Source organism: Pteropus medius, unplaced genomic scaffold (assembly GCF_902729225.1).
Source record: "Pteropus medius unplaced genomic scaffold, Ma_sr-lr_union100, whole genome shotgun sequence".
Taxonomy (NCBI): domain Eukaryota; kingdom Metazoa; phylum Chordata; class Mammalia; order Chiroptera; family Pteropodidae; genus Pteropus; species Pteropus medius.
Window position 1 is genome coordinate 20,523,762 of NW_024354875.1, and position 22,673 is coordinate 20,546,434.

A 22,673-nucleotide genomic window follows, 5' to 3' on the forward strand; every position below is an offset into this window, starting at 1 on the left:
ACTGTGGGACACACTCTAGCTGAGTGTAGTGGGAGAAGGAGAACTAAAAATTTTGGCCTTAGGTAACCTATTCAAACTCACTGAGCCTCAATCATGTCATTGGCAAAATGTGGATAATAATATATGATAGAATATAGGTAAAATTGCTAGTGGACCTGTCAGATAGTAGACTTCAAAATATTTGTTTCCTTCCTTCCTTATATTTTTTCTTTTTATGTTCATAAAGGGAAGATTTATACAAAGAATATGGTTAGCTAGATAATTTAGCTTTTGCATGTCGTGCATGAATTATCCAGACTTTAATTTGGTGTGAATGGTTGGGGGTTGGGAAGGGCAGGTAGTGGCAGCTATGATTATTAAAGAAGGGGAAGCAATTTCCAGATCGTTACCTAATGTCTCCTTTTTTTTTTCTTCTTTTAAATGTGATGATGTTTCTGCTTAGGTTTTCTGAAACTTGATTCTTTCTACTTGTCAATACCAGGACTCACTTGGTTGTCCTAAGTGCAGAAACAACGCTTCAGAAAAAGAGCATTAGAAATCAAATGTATGTAACACTTGGCTTCTTAAAGGATCTTTTCTGTAGTCTTGTGCAGCTTTATATAGTAACAAGCGCTAGGTAAAGAAAAAGTATGGTTATCCTGCTTTGAAGAAGTTAGAATTTGTTTAACAAGGTAAAACATCGATGTAAAACAATTACAGACTAACATAAGGTCTTGCATAGTCATATACCCAGTGGTAGAAGGTTGGCTTGTAACTTGTGATTAGGGACGGGAGATGTGATCATGGGCTCAAGTAGTTGAGACGGTTTTGTGGTGAAGAGAATGTCACTTCAGTAACAGAGAGAATTAAAGTTTCCTGAAGATTACAGTAAAAGAAAATATCTTTGTTTCAAGAATACTATTTTGTACTTCAGTGTATTAAAAAGCCAGCCAATTATATATTTTCAAAAATGATCTTTCTGTGAAAAAGTATGTTAAAAACCTATGCTAAAATTCTGTATGTGCACTAAATAATACTTTCACTATTTCTCTGATGTTTTAAAGCTCAGGATTGGAGTTAAAAATTGTAACTTCATTCTTGCCACTTTTAACACACTTGTGTGAAAGTGTCACATGGCCTGCCTGTTACTCTATCCATTTTGTACAATGGGATATAGCTTTCCTCTGAAATTTCAGGAGAAAATTGCTTGTCTTTAGGTTTAAGACCCCCATAACTGGCTAATTTCAGAGTTGTTATTTTGGGAGTTACGGAAGAAATGAATGGAACAAAACTAAGAAGATATTATCAAAGTGGTTTTAAATAGTCATCAAAATATTTAGATAATTTCATCAGGGCTCATCACTTTTGAAATAAAATGGAAACTTGGAAGTTGTGTCACAGCGGAAGAGGAAACTAATAAATGGCATATTGTATATTTCCTTGATTTAGAATGGTCGACGTGATGGGAGGAAGAAATGCAGAAGGGAGAGATGATCAGATTCAACTTCAAGTGAGAAAGACAAGGGCTAAGGTAGCTGCAGTCAGGAAATCTCTAACAACTTTAGAGGAAACTTCTTGATGTATTTATTGTCTGACCAGGGATTGAATTTAGGGACATTTAAGGAAAAACAGACATGGGGAGCTGATGGTTTAAATACCTGACGATGTTTAGATGATTGTGGTCAGAGTTTGTCCAGAACTCTAATTTTGTGTCCTTACATGAATGTGACTGTGATTTTTTTTGTTTATTGTTTCTTGTTTCCCAGGACTTTAATCTTTTGTTAGAGTTCTTACTGGTTCTTTGAGTTAAATATTTCTTCCTATATAATGTCTATGTTCTAGTTTTCCATTTTTTAGTTGAAACTTTTATGTTGATTCTTTCAAAATCAGATTTCTGACTTATGTAGCAGACAAAACATGGTTTCTGATTTTAATTAGGTCAAGCTTGGGTCTCCATTAAAATTAGTGGGAGAGAATTAGTTAATAGAAAGTATTTTCCTCTCAACTAAAAATTTATTGTGGCATATGTATTAACAAAACTTTAAAACATTATTTGGGGATATCTTTTAATTATTCAGGCAAATTTAAATTACTGATGCAATAATTTTTTAGTAATGAGATACTGTTAAGATGTGTGTATTTTTTTATTAATTACTGTTTAATTTAGATTTTTTAAAGCCTTATGTTTTTTAAATAGTGATATGTCCTCTGTGGAATCTCATATTTGATTACTCACCCATATCTTTCTATAAAATGTTTTAGTGTAGAGGAGAAAACAAACCCCACAAACTACAAGAGAAAGATTGTTTTCCGAAAATGAGATTTCTAGAAGCTGCCACTGTCATATGAGATGGCCTCTGAGTATGACTTGTTGACATATGCTTAGAAAACTTTATTAATTACCTATACTCAACAGTGACCACTAAAGCCGGCTGGTTATATACAATAGGAATAAAAGTTTATGTTCAAGGTAAACATTTTAGGAAAATTTTAGTTAAGATTTTATGCCATTATTAGTTCAATAAAATAAAATAACCTTCTAAACGTATGTGGAAAAAATGATGAAAATAATAGAGCTCAAGAGTACTAGGTTCTCAAAAGTCATTTTCCTTTAAATGGAATAAAGAAAGGATGTTCTGTTTCATTGTGGTAATGCTACTGCTTTGATCATGTCACTCTCTGCTCCACCCTTCTGTGGGTCACTCTGTCCTATTGGATCAAGTTCTAAACATTTGTCTTGGAATTTATGGACTTCTCTAGTCTTTTCTCATTTTTAAGTTTTTGTCTTTATCTTCCAGTCAGATTAGACTATTTAGAATTCCTTTAATCTATCTTATTCTTATGCTGACCCTATGCTAATGATCTTTCTTCTACTTCACCTAGCAATCCTTGAGTGTCCTGACCACTGGCTTCCAGTTTCATGAAGCTTTCTCTTGTGTACATTTTCTTCTTCTTTTTGTCTTAAAGTCTGTTTTTTTTTTTAGAATTTAAGTATAGTTGGCATACAATATTATATTAGTTTCAGGTGTACAATATAGCGATTTGACATTTATATACCTTATGATGTGATAATCCCACTAGAGTAATCATCTGACACTCTGCAAAGTTATACTATTATTGACTGTATTCCCTTTGCCCCCCTTAGTCCCCAGTCTTCTGGCAACCATCAGTTTTTTTCTGTTTCTGTGAATCTGTTTTCGTTTTGTTTGTTTGTTACTTTAGATTCCACACAGAAATGAAATCATACTGTATTTGTCTTTCTCTGTCTGACTTATTTCACTTAACATAGCACCCTCTAGGTCCATTCATGTCACAAATGGCAAGATTTCATTCTTTTTTATGGCCGAATAATATTCAATTGTAAATGTATACCACATCTTTATTCATCTATCAATGGTTGCTTCCATTATCTTGGCTATTGTAAATAATGCTGTAGTGAATGTGTACATTTTCTGACCCCTTCAACTATTCTTTATACCACTCACAGTCTCTCATTTACTCTTGTGTGTGACAATTATTTGGAAACATGAATCATTTCCTTTCCTGCAGAAGATCATGCATAGCAAGGGCTGGATGTTACACAATTTTAAAGACCTCACATGCCCAACCTATGTGTCTCTCATGTGGGGGACACCTAGTAAATAGTTGTTGAATGAATGGTTGCCTCATAATACACTCATCACTTAATTACTCAATAAATACGTGATACAAATGGGTTGGGTACAATTAGACAGCAGATAACACACAGGCAGATGCATCTCAGACAATCAGTTAAACTGGAAACTTTATCTTTTTCAAGCCTCCCTTTTTCCCCTACACATTTGGTAGTTTTGATAGCTAAAAGATATTTAGGAGGAGGAAAGGAAATTACTGCAGTTGAACCAAAGTTATAAAAATAATCCCTGAAGAAAATCAGTGGAGGAAAATAGAAATGAGGTCATTTAACATCTACTGAGTTCTCAACCACCTTATCAGAATTCTTAGGGTTCCCTTCTCTTCACTCATTTCTCCCTTCTCCCCTCACTTGCCCACCTAATCCAGTCTCTTCAGAAAGAATCCAGAAAATTAATTCATAATAAAATGATTGATAAAATTAACTTGTCACCTTCTCAAAGGTCTGGATTCTAAGGGACAAAACCTTGGGGACCTTATGCAGGCTAGGTTGAAGGAGCTTTTGGGGAGCAGTGTTTGCTTCTGTCCATCCCTGAAGTCACATTATAGCCACTTAAATGTGGCTTTGGTCAGTCTCTGTACTTTCCAGTTTCTTCCTCTGTAAAATGAGGAGGCTGGACTGCATGGAATTTAAAGTCCATAAAAAGCACAGTGTTTTATTACTCTTGTCCAGCTTCAGAGGAAGCCAGTGTCAGCCAGTGGGTTCTGTTCACTAACTTTTTCTCTTACTTCCCTGAGTTCGCGGTTTCCTTTTTCTCAGCATCTCTAGATGTAGTATTCACATCTGGAAGATGCTGTGCTCTTCAACTCCCTACTGGCTTATGCTCATAGAATCTGTCATAACAAGTATATTTTCACTGCTTACTTTCATTAATGTTTGCTAGTATAAACCCTTTCCCTCCATCTCAGCCCATCATTAAGTATCTGGAATAGTTATCTAATATAATATAGATTCCCAGGTTTTTAAAATAGAGAAGGAGTTAAACATCTAACCCAACACTGTCTTTTTATTATTCATAATGAATAGTAATGATAAGTATCATTTATTGAGCAATCACCATTTTCTAAGCACTGTGCTAAGCACTTTGTGTACATTATTTCATGTGTCAACCTTGAACCCTGTTATATCATTGAGGAAACAGTTCCAGAAAACTTAAGAACTTATGTGACTCACTCAAAGCCACATAGTTATTTTCTGGTATGACAGAAACTGCTAGGAAAACTGTGTAAAAGAAATAATAGAATCAAGAGATAATCCTACTGGCATTTCTGCTTTTTGCTACTTTGGATTCTATTCCTTGACTCATTGAACTTTGCCTTTTAACACGTCTACCTCCTAGTACTTTACCCTGTGATTCAACAGTTTCTACCTGTGATGTTGAACTTTTTCAAACACTGGATGCATAGCACAGTATGCTGGCCTGAAACAATACTACTTTTGATTTGACTCCTAGGAACCCATGACATTGTTAAAATCTTCCTTAGTCTTAATGGATGTGGAAATGACCTGCAACTTGGTATCAATCTGCTTTTTCCACTCATACACCTGGCTTTGTGAATGCTACTGGGGAAATGAACACAATCATGTAAATTGGAGGTACATAGAAATTTATCTTCTCCAGCTATAGCCGTGAGACAATTCTTGCACCTGTTTCTAGATAGCACCTTTTTCATTTCTTGCTATAGTTTTTCTGAACCTTCAGCATTTTCTTTGAGCCTTTTACCCCACCTGTACATTTTTAAAATCAGAAGATTATTGTTAGTGGTTAGAACAGACTAAACTAGTAGAAAGATATAAAAACAGATGAAAGCATAAACACAAGTTTTTTTCTTGATCATGTTTATAGTTTTGGTTGCTGAATGGCTTCTCTCTACTGGATGGATCAGGCACCCTGCAACCTTTCATTTTATGACTCTGCTATGCCCTAGGACTTTATTTTCAACTACATCCAGCTAGTGGAAGGTGAGAGGAGAAACATATCTATTTTCTAAATGCTTAGCCTTGAAATGAATATATCAGTTACACTCACATACCATTGGCCAGAAATCAGGTGCACAGACACACTTATCAGCAAAGGAAGGCTGACAAATGTAGTCTAGCTGGGAGCCTAGGATGAAGAGAATATGGATTTTTAATGAAGAGTTAGCTATCCTTCTCACAGTGTTCTCACATCGTATTATACTAGAAAACACAGGTGTGTCAACTCTCCACATCTTCCCTGTATCTGAATCCACCAACTCCAACTTAGTGGTAGTTATCCAAATTTGATACTTTCCCCAATACTCTGGATCCTCCCTTCAGGTACCTTATTCTATGAAATTTCTTCATGTTTACCTTCATTTAAAATATTTACAAGAATGCTCAAGATTCTTCCATCACAAAGACAAGACTGAAAACCAAAACTGTTCTTTGACCCTATACTCCCTTCTTGCTACATGCTCACTTCTTCCTTTCTTTCAAGCTACGCTTTCTGAAACTATATTTTATATATTGTTTTTCTACTTTTTCACCTTCCATTCACTCTATGACTTCTGGAAATTTGGCTTCTACCTTAGATGAATCTGTTTTGGTTATTATTATTGGTGTCCTCCTGACTGGCAAATCAGCGGGACCTTGCTACTTGAAATTTCTGTGATTCTGCTCATTCCCACCTTTGTGAAATTGCACTTTCATTAGGCTATTATGATTTTTTGTTTTTCTCTTGGACTACTTGTTATAGATCTTCTTGAAGGTTATTTCCCTTGATATTGGAGTTCCCAGGGTCTGTCCTTAATTCATTATCATCTCATTGTAGATGCTTTCTGCACCAACAAGTTTTACTTACGTACCATTTCAATGATTCTGAAGTCAACATCCCCAACCAGAGCTCTTCCCTGAGTTCAGACTCAGTGAATATTTACACTTGGATGTCTCACGGTCAATAAAGGATCAAACACCACCCCCCTGCCCCATGCTGTGTCTCTTCTCATTGAAGAGTACCACCATGCTTTCTTCCACCTATATCATCCATTCATTTATTAAGTTTATTAATCACTTTATTATGTGCCAGGAATTTTTTTATAAATTAAGATTATAGTGGTGCACAAAACATATATACTCTCTGCTCTTGTAGAGTTTACATTCTGGGGATTGGGGGAAAGAAAGAATAATGATTAAATAAAGAAGAGACATCTAAGATGATAATAGCTATATGATCATTTTGGATTTGGATGGTTTGGGAAGGCTTCTCTGAGGAGCTGACATTTAAGCTGGGTCCTGAATGACCAGGAGGAGCTAGCTGTGCAAAGATGAGGAACAGAGCATTCCAGGAAGAGAAGACAGCTGGTGCCAAAACTCACGAATTTGATGGGCAGAAGAAGATAAATAAACCTGGAACTTAGTGGATGAGAGTGATAGGTTTCTGTATTATTTTCCTATGGCTGCTATAACAAATTAGCACAAATATGGTAGCTTAAAACAATAGACATTTATTCTCCCATAATTTGGAAGGCCAGAAGTTCAAAATCAGTATAACTGGGTCAAAATCATTGGCAGTCTATGCCCCGTTCTGAGACTGTAGGGGAGAATCTGTTCCTTGCTTCTTCCAGCTGCTGGTGGTTTCCAGCATTCATTAGTTTGTGGCTGCATCACTCCAATCTCTGCCTCTTGGTCAAAATGCCTTCTCTGCTATGTGTGTCAAATATCCCTTTGCCTCCCTCTTATAGTGATATATGCCAACCCTAGAAATTCAGGATGATTTCTCTATCTCAAGATCCTTTATTTAAACACATTTGAAAGTCGTGGTGTGTGTGTGTGTGTGTGTGTGTGTGTGTGTGTGTGTGTGTGTGATAACACTCACAGGTTCCAGGGTTTAGGATGTAGATATCTTTTGGGTGACACTATTTAGTCTACCACAGTGTACAAGAGAATCTTTAGAAACTAGGCAAGGGCCAAATCCTATAGAGCTTTATAAGCCAGGATAAGGCATTTAGATTTTATTGTACAGTGATATTAGCCATCGAATAATTATATGCCAGTAAGTGAAACAATGTGGTTTTGCTATAAAACAGAGTCTCTCAACTTTTTAAAATCATGTCTAAGAAAAGTTAAATTGAAATTAATAAATATTTAAATTAATTTCTCCCTAGCAAGAGAATATTTCTTAAATATTAAGGAATAAGATTTTGTTGGGTAAAGTTGAGCTTCAAAGGACAAGAAATCATGGATATATGCCCCCTCATCCTCCACCCCCAAACCAGTTTTGTCCCCTTGTGGATGTTACTGCCCCTATTGAGGATGCATGCTATCAAAAATTGCTCTGGCTGCTAAAAGTAGACTGGATTAGGGTATGTCGGGGAGAGAACATTGGAAGTGAGACATCAGTTAAGGGTCTATTTCAGCTGCCATTGCTGTTTATACTGCCTGAACATTAGACTAAAATGTGAAAGTGTAAACAACCTCCTCTTGGTGGGATGCCTAACAGTGTTGATAGGCTGCAGCCTTCAAAATTCAAGTTCAATCTTGCTTTCTCCATGTTTTCAGGGTTTTACCTGGTGAAAGGAATATTTAGAGAAGAGAACATTATTCATTTTGCTGAGAATAGATCGTGAGTTTCAGAGTACAGAATAGGAAGGGGGAAGGCCTGAGAAGATGAGAAATGGGGTAGCTTGGGCTTCTGGTGATGATGGAGGTAAAGAGGATTGTGGGGTGTGCTGAAATTAGTCCTGTGATGTCTTGCAGGAAGCTAGGTGCAGACTTTGTGGCAGATCCTATTGACTTGGTGGCTAAGGATGAGCAAAAGCTTCCTCAAAGTATCTGTAGCCCTACGGCATCTCTTGATGGCCTGGTGGCCAATTGTAGTATAAATTGGGGACTGTTCTCAAGTGGCCATGAGCACCAGGTGCTCTGAGGGCCTCTTCCCAACCAAAATGGTGCTGTAACCCCTAGGGGGAGGTACTTTCTCCTATTTGGCAGAAGCTAAGGAGTGCTGCTTCTGGAGATAATCATTTTAGCAATCTTCCTTCCAAAATGTATTTATATTCTTATGCTCTTCACTCCACTGTCACTGTCATAGGCTTAGTATATCCTTAAGAGTTTGTTTATGTTTGGGTGTTTACATCCCATCTCCTGATTTCCCTACTTCCAGACTCATGTCCTTTTAGTTTATCTCTCAACACTGCTTCAGGGGACTGAGATTGAGAGAATGGTCTTTTAAATACAAATGCGATTGTGTCTAATCCTATTAGGAATGCTGTAGGGATTAATATAACACATATAAACTGACTAGTGCTGTCCTTATAACACAGTGTGTAACCAACAAATATGCTTAAACTCTTTGCTTGGCAATCCATTGCCTACTGGACAAAGGACAAAGTCATCTGAATGGCATATAAGATCTCCAGATCTTACTCCTGCTTGCCCGTCAGTCTCCTCCCCTCCTCACTTATGACTACTGCGAGCATCCTATGCTGCAGGCATACCATGCCTCCTTGTTCTTGAAAATGAAATATTCATTCAGACCATCATGTCTTTGCTCATGTTCACTCTGGACTTGGTGAACTTTCAACATTTGAGTGTACTGCTTTTTCTACAAACCTTTCCCCCAGGGATAATTAGTCCCTTAGTCCCTTGTCCAAACCTTTTTTGTATCACTTGTATTGGTTTTCGAATCTTCTCTAAGTTGTGAGTTCCTTAAAGGCAGAAATGATAAGTTATTCATCATTGTTTACTCACAGTAGGTGCTCGATGAATATTCGTTGAATAAGTGAAAATTCAATACATTTTTGAGTTTACATATCGCCTTTCTGTTGTGAAATCTAAATTATATTTTGTATATTCTCTTTTTCTTCAACAGCGGAGGCAAATTTCTGAAGTAGAAGATGAATACAGAAGAAAATTGGTGACTGTGTAGTTAGGATGGGAGGCATACTTAATCTTGAGTTATTTTTCTTTTACTGAGTGACTTATTTACTTGAGTTATGGAGCAATTTTGCTCATGGATGTTATTTTATTCTAAGTCGTAATCATTAACTTAAAAAATTTTATTGAAGTATAATTAGCATGCAATGTTAGTTTCTGGTGAACAACATAGTGATTCGACATTTATATACCTTGTGATGTGATCACCACACTAAGTCTACTAACCATCTGCCACTGTGCAAAGGTATTACAATATTTTTGACTACACTACATCTCCGTGGCTTATTTATTTTATAACTGGAAGTTTGTACCTCTTATTCCCCATCACCTTTTTCACTCATCCCCCACCCCATCTCTTTTTTGTTTCTATGAGTTTGTTTTTGTTTTTTGTTCATTTTATTTTATTTTTTTAGATTCCACATATAAGAGAAATCATATGGTATTTGTCTTTCTCTGTCTGAATTATTTTACATAGTATAATAACCTCTAGGTCCATCCATGTTGGAAATGGCAAGATTTCATTCTTTTTTACTGCTTAGTAATAGTCCTTGTATATATGTATTGCATTTTTTTTCTATCCATTTATCTGTTGATGAATATCTAGATTATGTTCATATCTTGACTATTACTATAATGCTGCAGTGAACATAGGGGTGCATATATCTCTTTGAATCAGTATTTTTGTTTTCTTCATGTGAGTACCCAGAAGTGGAATTGCTGGGTTGTGTGGTAGTTCTATTCTTAATTTTTTGAGGAATCTTCATACTGTTTTCCATAGTGCTGCGCCAATTTTCAATCCCACTAATATTGTACAAGGGTTCTCTTTTCTCCACATCCTCGCCAGCACTTATTTGCTGACTTTTTGATACTAGCCATTCTGACAGGTGTAAGGTGGTATCTCATTGTGGTTTTGATTTGTATTTCCCTGATGATTAGTGATGTTGAATATCTTTTTATATATCTGTTGACCACCTGTATGTCTTCTTTGGAGAAATGTCTATTTATGTTCTCTGCCCATTTTTTAACCAGGTTATCTTTTTTTTTTATGTTGAGTTATTTGAGTTCTTTGTATATTCTGGATATTATCCCTTTATTGGCTATGTCATTTGCAAATACCTTCTCTCATTCGATAGGCTGTCTTTTCGTTTTGTCAATGGTTTGCTCCTTTGTGCTGAAGCTTTTTAGTTTGATGTAGTCCTGTTTGTTTATTTTGCTTTTATTTCCCATGCTTGAGGAGACATGTCCAAAAAGATTGTTAAGACAGATGTTAAAGAGTTTACTGCCTGTGTTTTCTGCTAGGAATTTTATGGTTTCAAGTCTTATTTAATTTTTTAATCTATTTGAATATATTTTTATATATGGTATAAGAGAGTGGTCCAGTTTAATTTTTTTTGCATGTATCTGTACAGCTTTCACAACACCACATATTGAAGAGACTGTCATTTCTCCATTGTACATTCTTGCCTTCTTTGTCATAGATTAATTGAGCATCTAAGCAAGGGTTTATATCTGGACTCTCTGTTCTGTTCCATTGATCTATGTGTCTGCTTTTATGTCAGTACCATGCTGTTTTTATTACGATAGCTTTGTAGTATAGTTTGAAATCAGGGACCATGATACCTACAGCTTTGTTCTTCTTTCTCAAGATTGCTTTGGCTATTCAGGGTCTTTTGTGGTTTCATATATATTTTAGGATTATTTGTGCTAATTCTTAGAAGAATGCTGTTGGTATTTTGATAGGGGTTGCATTGAATCTGCATATTGCTTTGGGTGGTATGGACATTTTAACAATATTAATTCTTCCAATCCGTTGAGCACGGATTGGAAGAATTTATTTGTGTTCTTTTCAGTTTCTTTCTTTAGTGTCTTATAGTTTTCAGAGTACAGATCTTTCACTTCCTGTATCATTAACTGTTTTAGTTACACATCCAAAGAAATACAAATGTCAAACAAATGTGGTTTTCTCAAAATGTTTAATATGATGATCAGGCAATTTCTAGTATCTGCCCACAGTTGAAAGATTGGTGTGGGGAACCTTTTGGAACCATGGTTAAAAAGTCTAATTACTTTTAGTTCTTTTCAAACCTTGGTTTCCTTGATCTAATGTGAACTAACTGATTAATTACATATAACAAAGAATTGAAATAATGTAAATCAGACATCAGCAATAAGAATCTAGTAAGAGACGAATGAGAAGGGCATATGCGAAATGAGGGGGCAGGAGTGAGTCACTTCTTAGTGCATATAAATAGAGAATGGCAATGGGGAGGGCAAGAGTAGATTGAGGGGTGGTAGAGGAGTTTGGGAAATGGAGGGGATTCTGTGGGCATGAGTAAAGGTGGTTTGGGGGATACAGTAGACTACTGGGCAGTGGTTGACATGTGCTGAATGAGTGACCAAACAAGACTCATTGTGGCACTTAAGACGGAGTCACTGACCCTTGTTCCCATAAGATTATCAAAGTCATGGTATATGTTTTTACATCTGACATCAAGATATCATCCTAAAAGTAACACATTCCTGAGAAATATCTTGATTTCTTTAAAAAAATTGACTCAGAGTTAACTGTTTCAATGGCATTTTGGCTTTATATTAGTACTTTCTTTAAGATAGATAGTGTTCAGAGTTTGTGACTGAGCCAGAAAGCAATTCCTTACCCTCTCTGAACTAAAAATAAATTCCAAGAAGTATTCTGAATAGAGGACACAAAGACATTCTGTGGGTCAAAATTGCCCCAGTGACTTGGGTTAACTCAGGCCACAAACCTTTGCTCAAGCCTCTTTTGGAGAATGTTTTAAATCTATCAACTGAACTCTATGTACCTACCGAGGGGGTAGGTACAAGTGCACTAGTGGAGATAGACATATCAACATTGGACTCCATGTGATTAGAGCCTGACCTCAAGTGAAAGAGTGCCTGCTGCCTCCCTCTGACCTCTGTAACAGATAACCTGTGGCCTGGAGTTAGAGTTGCATTAGATGTTGGGCTTTATACGGTTTTTATTTTTGGTTGAACTCATCACAAATAACAGTATCCTTTCTGTTTGAGAGAATGTTTATTTCGGGGAAAAATGTTAGAGAAATGCCAGAGAAGGCCTGCCTACTGTTTTTTTTGTTTTGTTTTCTTTTGTTTTGTTTTGTTTTTTTCCTCAGGGAAATGATAGGATTTATTTTACCAACCTATGAGTCTTAAGTGCATTTGCTTGATCAGAGTCAAGTGCCACTTAGGCTAAAGCAGGGCTATGGCCCTGTGCAGATTGGCTGCTTTTGTTCTCTAACCACAGTCTTCACTATCACCCCAATTTGGCATTGCAGATGTGGGAGCCCACTGTAGGTGTTTGGTGATGTTATGTGCTAGTAATGGGAGTTGTTGATAGCAAATGTAGTTTTACACCTTATTTGTATTACCTCAAATTCTCAATATAATTTGTGAAATAGTTGAGATTTTATGGATGAGAAGACTAAAGTTTACAGTCAGTCACATAGCTAATAAGTGGCTAGGTTGGAATTCAATCCAGGGCTTTCTGTCTCTGGCCCCCACACCGCCTGCCTCCTGCAGAGAATGTCTTATTAACTGGTCAGTGGTGCCAAGGACAGCACCTCACGACCAGAAGGACCCCAGCTGTGCTTAGAAAGCGACTGTGTTCCTGCACGTGAGCACTGAATTGTCTGTCACAGGGTGCGGGGAGAGAGGGAATGGTGGCTCTGTGGAGGATGGCCTGTCCCTTCTCTGTATCTATAGGTTTCCTTCAGGGCCTGGCATAGTGGAGGGGCCCCCTGGGTGTGTTGTTGGCTGAAGAGATCCTATGCTTATGGAGTTGAACCCTAGGGCACACTAAATCCCAGTAAATTCGATCAGCCTTGCAGTCACTGGTTTAATTAGTTGTTGGGAAATTTGATGCTGTGTTAAACTTTAAATCCTTGAAAGCATGTAATACGAAATAACTAAAAATTCAAGATTAATTTAGATGTAGTTTAACTTGGGCTTAAATAGTTATTGTGTCGGTGGTCAAGGCACATTCATTCTAGTTAGCACAGAGACTGTTCCTCAGAATACGGTAGATAATTTGGTGACATTTTCCAGTTCTTGCTCCAAGATTCCTAATAAATTGTAAAGGCAAACTATCCTTTTCCTTTCTCTGTGTCGGTCTTTTACTTTAGTTCATTAAAGATGAGAAAAGTTGTATAACAGGAAAATCACTCAAGTAATGGTTAAATGATATGGGATTTAGTCAAATGTCAGCTATCTATCTGCATGGTGCTCTTAAGAGTTCATACTTTTTTTTTCACACACACTCTCTCTCTCTCTCTCTCACACACACACACACACACACACAAACAGACTGGGCTTTTTTTCCCTTATTATAAAAATAATATATGCTCATTTTAGAAAATTAAAAAATCATGCACACAAGGAAGAAAATAAAAATGACTTACAACTTTACCATTCAAAGATGAGATTTTAAACATTTTTGGGTATAATCTTCTAGCCATCGTGTGTGTGTGTGTGTGTATGTGTGTGTACATACGTATGTATACTTTAAAACAAACACACACACACACACACAAAGATACTGTTTTGGCTACTTTTGTTTTCTTCATAATTAATTTTCTACTTGCCCATTACCCCATCTCTATCTAGAGTGTAATGAACCCAGAAAAAAATCCTAAGCAATAATTTCTAGAATGTCTAACTTATTTAAGGCTATCCACTTATTTCTAGACCTTTCTTCACTTTATTATAATTATTGCTAGCATAACAATGTTGTTTTTTCAATTCAGAGTGGGTAAGAGGATGTTGATAGCATTTTGTTGGTGAGTGACTTACACCCATTGTCCAATTTGGAAAACAGGAAAAGGCAAATATACAGATAATCTCAGTCTTTTATGTGAGGAGACTGAAGTCCAGAGAAGGCAGTGGCTTTGTGCAGGCTGAGATTGTTGTAGGGTGGGGGCGTAGAATACAGTCTGAAAACAAACTATGCTGCTGGTGACTGCCAAACTAATGACCGAGGGGGTAGGTACAAGTGCACTGGGTGAGGTCAGGCCTGAAGGTCAGTGCATTGATATTGAACTTGGAGTTTTGACAGGAGTCCTATCAGAAATTTCAGTTTGTGAGTCACTTGCCTCCTGACTGTCTCGTGGTAAGAGTGTAGGCTCAAATAGGGGCTAAATTCTTTGAGTTAACTTTGAGTTTCACTTGGAGTGAAACTCAAAATTTATGATTGAGGAGAGGCTGTTAAGTATAAATTGCTAATGTGCTCTACTGATTTCCATCAGCTATGTGATGTGACTGACAATAGTGCGAGCCTAGCCCACTGGGGTCTGGTGAATTACATCTGCTCAGCCAGAGTGTTTTCTGAGCTGGAATTGAAATGCATGGCCCTTTAGTTTCCAGTGTGATGCCAACACTCAGGCAATTGACTTTTGCTCTTCAGTCTCCAACAGGGAGAAAATTATGAAATAAAATGGGGAGAGGCCAGACATACTCAAGATTCAAACCCATAAATATAAATAACTGCAATTAATCATATGCAGTCTCTCTTGTCTATTAAATCTATACTCAGTGGGTCAGTAAGTTTCACACAGCTCTTTAGCTTCCCAGCCTGGGGTTGGTGAGGAATGTTCTGGGTGCCTCAGCTTGTTGAGACGTGACACAGGGTTTTTTCCCAAGATCTCAAATCAGTTCAGGATATAATGTGTTTTAGTAGGAAAAAGTCACCTGCAAACAACACCAGCCCAGGATAAATAGAAATATAAAAAAGACTTCTGATGTTGGCTTTTGAGAGGCTCTCTCAGTTGACACTTAGTGTTCTTTGTTACCAGCTTGTTAGACTGAATGGGATGGAACAATCTTTCAAGTGTGTAAGTTCAATAGATATTTATATTCAAGATTATCTCTGAAATATTTGTTTTCCTCTTATAGAATCCTATTTTTGATTGCAGTTTACACTTTTGACTATCTTCTCATGCAGTTTGTTAATTCTTCCTCTCTCTCTCCCCATTATTTCCTTTTTTCATATTTTCATCTACACATTATGAACATGGCTAATGGTGTCCTTAAGAAAAAAATAACTGCTTTTACTCTTACTTTCCTAAAAGGTGTTCCTTACACTGTAGCTAAGGTATATCCTTTCTCCCTCTCTCCCTCCTCCCTTTTCCCCTCCCTTCCTCCTTCTCTTCCTTTCTTCCCTTTCTCTCTCCCTCCCTCTCTTTCCTCCCTTTCCTCCCTTTTCTTCCTTTCTATAAATACCTCCATATCATTGCACTGATTAAGACCCTCTATCTTGATTTTTTATCTGTATCTCGTCAATAAACACCTTGCTAGGAGAAAGTCACATGTGACTCAGGACCTGTCTGGCTCTCTGACCTCATGTGGAAGCCATTGCTCATAGTATTCATTGTGTTGCAGCCAGAGTGGCTTTCAGTTTCCATAGAGGCCAAGTTTGCACATGCTAATTCTCTTTGTGTTCCTGACCTCTCTTGTGTGGAAGGCCCTTTTCTCAGATCCTTGTGTGGCAGGCTCTTCCTCGTCAATTATGTTTTTTTTCCCAAATCATGAACATTCTGTCTAAAGTGGATCCCTCCTACCCCCAGTCAACCTCTAACCTAATATACCATCTTAATACACCAAAACCAAAACCAAAAATAAGATTTTAAAATTTATCTACATGTTTATTTTACTTTCCCCCAATCCATGATAGCAGAGTAAGCCCCTAGAGCTGTGGTGAGGATATAGCAGGCATTCAGTAAATCTCAGCTGAATATACACATGTTGCAGGAAGGAGCAAATGTTCCTCCTTTCAACGTCTTGCTTGAATAGGTCCTTCAATGATACTTTCTTGAGTAATTGATTGAACTCTTTCTTTGGTTATTTTCTTAGAGTATACAATTTTTAGCTTTCCCTCAAGTGTGTTTTTCATAAGCCAGTTCCCAGCAAGGAATTTTGAAGTTTTTTTAGGAGTGGCGGATTCTTTTTTGGCCCATTTATCTGTAATCTTTAAATCTAAGAGAGTACAGAAAAAATGTTCTAATTGTTTCCAGAGCAGAAGCAAACAGCTTTGCCACATTTTTTTCCAGATAATGTGTGTCTGTTCAGATGAGACAGAATTGAAATAAGAATTTTCTTTTTCTAATCTTGGACTATGTACTTGTGCCTGGTTAGAAATTCTTAATCTTCATTCTCATGCAGTTTATATAGTTTGTTTCATTTATACTGTGTACAGCAAACTTCAGAAATTATCTGGTAAGCTCCACTGACTTAGAACACAGGAAGGAAAGAGGAAAAGGCCTTTGAATAGATAGAGCCAAATGTTGAAAATCCAAATGCTAAAATGCTAAGAAGTTGCTCCTTTTGCCCAGTTCAGAGTTATTTATTTATTTTAAACATAGTTTTAGCTAATCTGGCTCTCATTTTTTTCTGACCACAGTAGTAGCAAGTGAGAAGTGAGCTGGAGAGCTCAAAGATCAAAAGGAAGAATTATCATTAGCCCAATAGTTCGGAAGAAACAGGAAAACTTTATAAAATAGACAGAGGAAGAATTCACAGGAGAACAGTCTGTGGGTTGGGGCCATTTAGTAAAGGAGTTAATAGTATTGTTCCTTCTACTGTTCTTGAGGGCATCACACTCTGATAGCATAGCCTGATGTTCATATGGATGGCTCTAAGTCGTCAGTTGAATTCATGGTTAATATTCTTAATTTAAGAAGACAAAGTGTGACCTACAGTTTTGAAATATTTTAATACAAAATAGTTCAGACTTTTTTTTTTTTTAACTGTTAACTCCACACAAACATAAGTTCTTGAAAGGCAGGGATTTTTGTATGTTTTTTTCAGTTATATGTTCAGTGGCTGGCATATGTTAGATGATCAGTAAATAATTAATGAAAGAAAAAATTGCAAGTCTTAATCATCCAACAGTACTAAATAAATAGAACATTAAGATAGTACCAAGTTTAATGCATAAGGGTTATGTTTTTTCTTTCTGTACTTATTAGATGAAGATAAATAATAAAATAATGCGAATTTAAAGTCAAAATAACTGAACATTTTCAGAAATACTTTATAGGTGGAATGAAGATCTGCAAATTCAAATGATTTCCTTGAAATAACAGAGCAAGTTAGTGATAGAGACAGAATTATAAGGCGCAAGGCTCCTTAATATCATCTTCTTGGTTTTTTTTTTTTTTTTAATTTGGTGTTTCGAGAATTAGAATAATATAGTTCTTTTTTCAGCAGTAGCAGCTCTAAAGAAAATATTGAGTAAAACCCTTTATCTTCTAATGTGCATGCTATTTAAATTTTAGAATGGCAAATGTAAGACTGTCATTAGCTATGTAATATTGGTACACAGTATCTCATGCACAGTGACTAGATTTGTTTATAGTCTAGTATTTGAATGCTTTCCACTTAGTGTGTGTGCCAGTTCTTTTCAAGAAGAAAAGAAAAATCTGAAAAGGAAAGTTTTGGAGAGGATGCCTCATTCAAGTGAAGAAGAATAAGATCTTATGACCAGATTGTTTTAGCCAAGATGACTGAGATGGAGATACAGCTTTGGTATTATTTTTGCATAGGTGAAGGAAGACCTACTATATTTTCTTTTCCTTTTTGGGGGGTGAGGGGACAGAACTTTTACAAAATGTTGTATGATTTACATTCCATACTTGTGAATGAAATTATTTTTAGAAATATGAATTACTGTAATCTATCTCTCCTGTTGTCTGATTATTACTTACTTATGGGTCAATCTTTTTTAGGAGGTATGAGCACTAGGCTGAAAATACAATAATGATTATTTTGACTACAGTATATCTTAGATTTGCTTTGTGTGCGTAATTTGGCCCTTTGTTGACTTACATTTATACATGCAGTGGATTATTAGTTGTCTAGGGGAGTAAATTTTAAATGCAAATTTCAACAGGCTATAGGGGAAAAAAGGCTACAGGATTAAAGATGTGGTTGGCTCTATTTCTTGGGGATCTAGAATAACTGATCTCCCACTCCAATATGCCTCTAGGTCTCTTATAACTCACAGCTACAGCTTGTGCATTAATAGAACTGTAATAGAGCTATAACCAAATTTAAAAGTATTTTTTATAATGTAAGTAAATTGAATTAACTGAAATTATTGTGCTATAACTAATCATCATAAAAATTATCAGTCATAGTTTTCTTTTTTATGAGTTCAGGATTTCATGAACTATCTTCAACAGGTATTTCCTAAAATGCATTTCTAATGACATATATATAATGCAATTTCAACTGGAACTTTTGAAAGAATTGGTACATTTTCCTCTCATTCGGTGATAAAAATAATGAGCAAAAGCTAAGTAAATCAATTGGCATCAGTATTTTGAAGCTTAAAAAAAGCCAGCTTTTCAAAACTTTGTCCTTATTACATTTTAAGGCAGATCCTCAAAACTTCTTCATCTGTGCTATTCCGAAAAAAAAAAAAAAAAGATTTCAAAATAATGATCTTGAGTCTCTTTTAAGATTTTTTTGAGTCTTCAAAGAAAAATGCCTACATTCAGTATATGGTTCTTCCTAATTCATATGCTATATTTCATAAAAATATAAGATATTGGAAAACAATGAAAGAGATCTCTGAATAAGATCTAGACAAATAGAAAGTTAATTATCTGAAGCACTTCTTTCTCTGAACATGCTATATAATTGAAATTTTCTTAGGGTTTATTTTTTTGACTATAAAGTTCATTGTCACCCATATATGTTAAAATCCTTTTTATTTGATTCACAATGTCTACACACTATTTTATAGAGTCTAAGCCCTTTTAAAATATGTTTATTTATTATAGAGGTAGATGTTTCCTTATGAAACATTTTGGGATATATATTCAACAGCCATAATTGTTATAATTGTAATAAATCTAGATGAGAGGCTTGATATATTTTAAAGAGATATTTTGAACTCTGTTGTCCGGTATGCAGTTTATTTTATAACAAAATAAAGGTTTTTTTCTTGTTTTCATTACTGAAGTAGATTCTAAAACATCATGAAAAATCTAAAAAAGGGTTTGTGCTGCCAAAGGAATGTGAACCATTTTCCTAACCCGATAGTAGGGTTAGTAAAGGGGCAGAGAGACTGCAAGACCTAAAGAACTTTTTTTGTGTGATTCATTGGTAATAGTCCTTCCTTCTCAAGGCAGAATTCAAGTTTTTATTCAACGTCTGCTGTACTCTTTTTCAAGTGAGGCATTTCCTATTAGTTTATATATAAGTGCAAGTTTATTTAATTTCATACTAAGCATGTTATACACTCAGTTCGTTACCCTGACTTGTGTCTTTTTAAGGGATGGGCATTTTCAGGAAGGAATATTCTAGATTTTCACTTATGAGGGGCATTTTATTTTATGCCTCTCAGAATTACCTTAAATTACGTAAATGGAAAACAAAGTAGGCAGAAGTATATCTTTATAGAAAAATAAAGATAAAATTTTACAACTTTAAACAAAAATCTTTTAACATATCTAGGGTGCTAGAGAATATATATTAATTTTGGTTTTAAAATAAATTTAAAATGGAAAACAAGTTCACTTGCATGAACTATAGTTTTTTTTAAATGATTTTTAATAGCAATTTTATGGAAAGCAAATACAATAGAAATCATATCATTATGAATTAAACTGATCATTTGCATTTAATGAATAGAAATCTGTTGTTAGCTCAGATGGGCTTCATTGATGTCTTGTAAATCTACAGTGAATCTCATGAAAATAAGAGAAAAGAGACAAATTTGTGACTAGTACTAGTATGCATTTTAGAAGTAGCAGAAAACATAAATACATAATATGGAAGTTGTCTTAGAAATACTATTTTTTTTAAAAAAATTGAGTCTTACATAACAAATGACTGTTAGAGTGAGAGCATGTATCCTTGCGTTCCTCTTGGTCCCTCTTTAATGTAGAGGACTTTGTTCAATATATGTTTTCAATGTAGAGGACTTTGTTCAATAAATCCTTTAATTGGTTATGGCTTTGTGTATTAAAAAAGAAACACTTGTACACAAAAATAATTCATATAATAATTTGAAACAAATAAAATTTGAGGCAAATTTTTAAATCAAATAGAGCCTTTAACTGGCTCACTTTAAATGGTCGTTGACCTTATTTTTCATCTCTTTTTTTATGTGTGCGCTTTTCGCTTATGTTTCTTAAACTCTAATTTGAACCTCTGGAACCAGCTCAACCCTTCTGTGAGTCAACTCCTCCTTTGTCAAGCTTCCAGGCTCTTCCTCTCCTTTGAGCCTGAGGAATGGTTCTGGGCCAAACTCCTTCTCCCTCGTCTATGGCTGTGGGTTTGCTCCTAAAATAATATAACTGACCTAAGGGTGTCCCAGAGAATCTAGCAGGAAGCTTTTCCATAGTTCTTTTTGGCTTGAAGTTATATGAACCAATACAAATATAGTATTTGTCTTTCATTTTTTCATTGTTTCCTGATTTTCTCTTTCATTTTTATTAAAATACTCTCTCCTTCATTAAGATTATTTTTTTTCCCCATCTTTAGGGTTGGGCCCTTTTGAATTGCGATTTCCTGGGGAGATTGAACATACCCTTTCCTAAAGCAGTCTGGCTTTCTGATAGGACATGAAAGATGGGGACAAAACTAAAGTTTGAATGCTGTGCCAGCAATGTGTGGTTAAGTAGCTTTAGCTTCCTATTCAGCTACAGTCCGAAATGAGACATCCAGAAAATGAGGGTTCATTATATTTCTAACTCTTCTGCTGACTTTTACGTTGATTTTTAAATTTACCTTGTTTTATCAGAATGTTTTCCTCAATGACTTCAGAAATACCTTTTTGTTTGTCCTTTGATATCCTGTTCAATGTATGTATTTTTTACAACTATAGGTTGTCATTGTTATTGTCGTGATTTTGGCTTAAAAATATTTTTTTATAATAGGGGAAAGACTAGAAGAAGATGATTTAATATTCTTTAAAAGTGTCTGCTGTTTTCTCAGGACTTGATACATTCACTTATTTCTGTATTTCCATTGGGATAATCTTTTGTGGATAACCCTTTGGTCCATTTCCTATCCGGATTGGCCTAAATTCTTTTAAAAAAGTGTTTAAAGCAACCAAAAATAAAGGATAATTAATTTTCAGATTATGAACTAGACTCCTTTGTTTCCAGAGAACAAGTTGATGGGCCTCTGATGTTGCCTATTTTGTTCATTTATTTCTGACAGCTTTCAAAAAACGTGTTTGAAGGCTGGCTGTGTGTTTCTGTGAGGATCACGTACGGCTATGTGAGATGTATGTGTGTAGAAGTGCCTCTCTATTTGTCTGGGAAGGATTTGTTTGCAGTTCTGTTACTGTAAAGTAAACGTTGGGGAAAGAGAAGATAGTACATTGTGGGCTTTGGTTGTTACTGTGTAGACACTTTATCAGCACATGTTTGGTGTGCCTGAACCATGATATACTTTCTTATAGAGAGGTATACAGAACATTTGATATTGTTTCAATTGGAATAATAAAGAGTTTGCTTTGTTGAAACATTTCTAGTTCAAAGCACCCAGAAATCTTGACTTTTATAGTTCAAACTGAGCTGCTGGGTGAGAAGGTACTTTTGAGCTTACTCCCTCTTCTTCCATTTTTCTGTAGACTGCTGCCAAGTTCCATGGTTGCGTGGGACTTTCTCTGATGAGATTTTGCACCCTTATTTTGTAAGATTTATGTACCTTTTTCCCATAAGCCACTGAAATTGTATTCAGGTGTACCTTGAGGCCTGGCCCTTTGAGTTGTGCCTTCTGTGGATCTGATAGAGTATCATGACTCAAAATAGATGAGGGTGAGATTTTCCATGCACGGCTGCAAGGTGAGTGACTGCACAATTGAACTGTAAGGAGCTTCTTACCACCTTTGAACCTGCGTATAATTACGTAAAGGATTTAGCGAAGTTGCACATGCTATATCTAGATTACATCCCAGGGCTTTCATTTTATGTTTTAAATTCCTTCTCATCTGGATTTCTCAGTTTCGGTGATCAGAGTACATGGGATGCCTTTATATCTTGCTAGAGAACACAGATCCCGAAGCTTAAGGTTAAAATTACTCTTGTGAAAATGATCTTTGAGCTGTACTTTCTTTCTCCCACTCCTCCCCCCC

General features: G+C 35.9%; 1 protein-coding gene across 4 annotated transcripts in view; it reads left to right on the plus strand.

Annotated features, from left to right (window-relative positions):
* GPD2 (glycerol-3-phosphate dehydrogenase 2) overlaps positions 1–22,673 on the plus strand; it is a 125,180-nt gene that overhangs the window by 2,609 nt on the left and 99,898 nt on the right. Inside the window, exon 1 of one of the 4 annotated variants that reach the window (XM_039855410.1) lies at positions 463–544. The exons of the other annotated variants lie outside the window; for them this stretch is intronic. The gene's annotated coding sequence lies outside the window, so the exon portion shown is untranslated. Of the gene's footprint in view, positions 1–462; positions 545–22,673 lie in introns of those variants that run through there. 4 annotated transcript variants of the gene reach the window in all.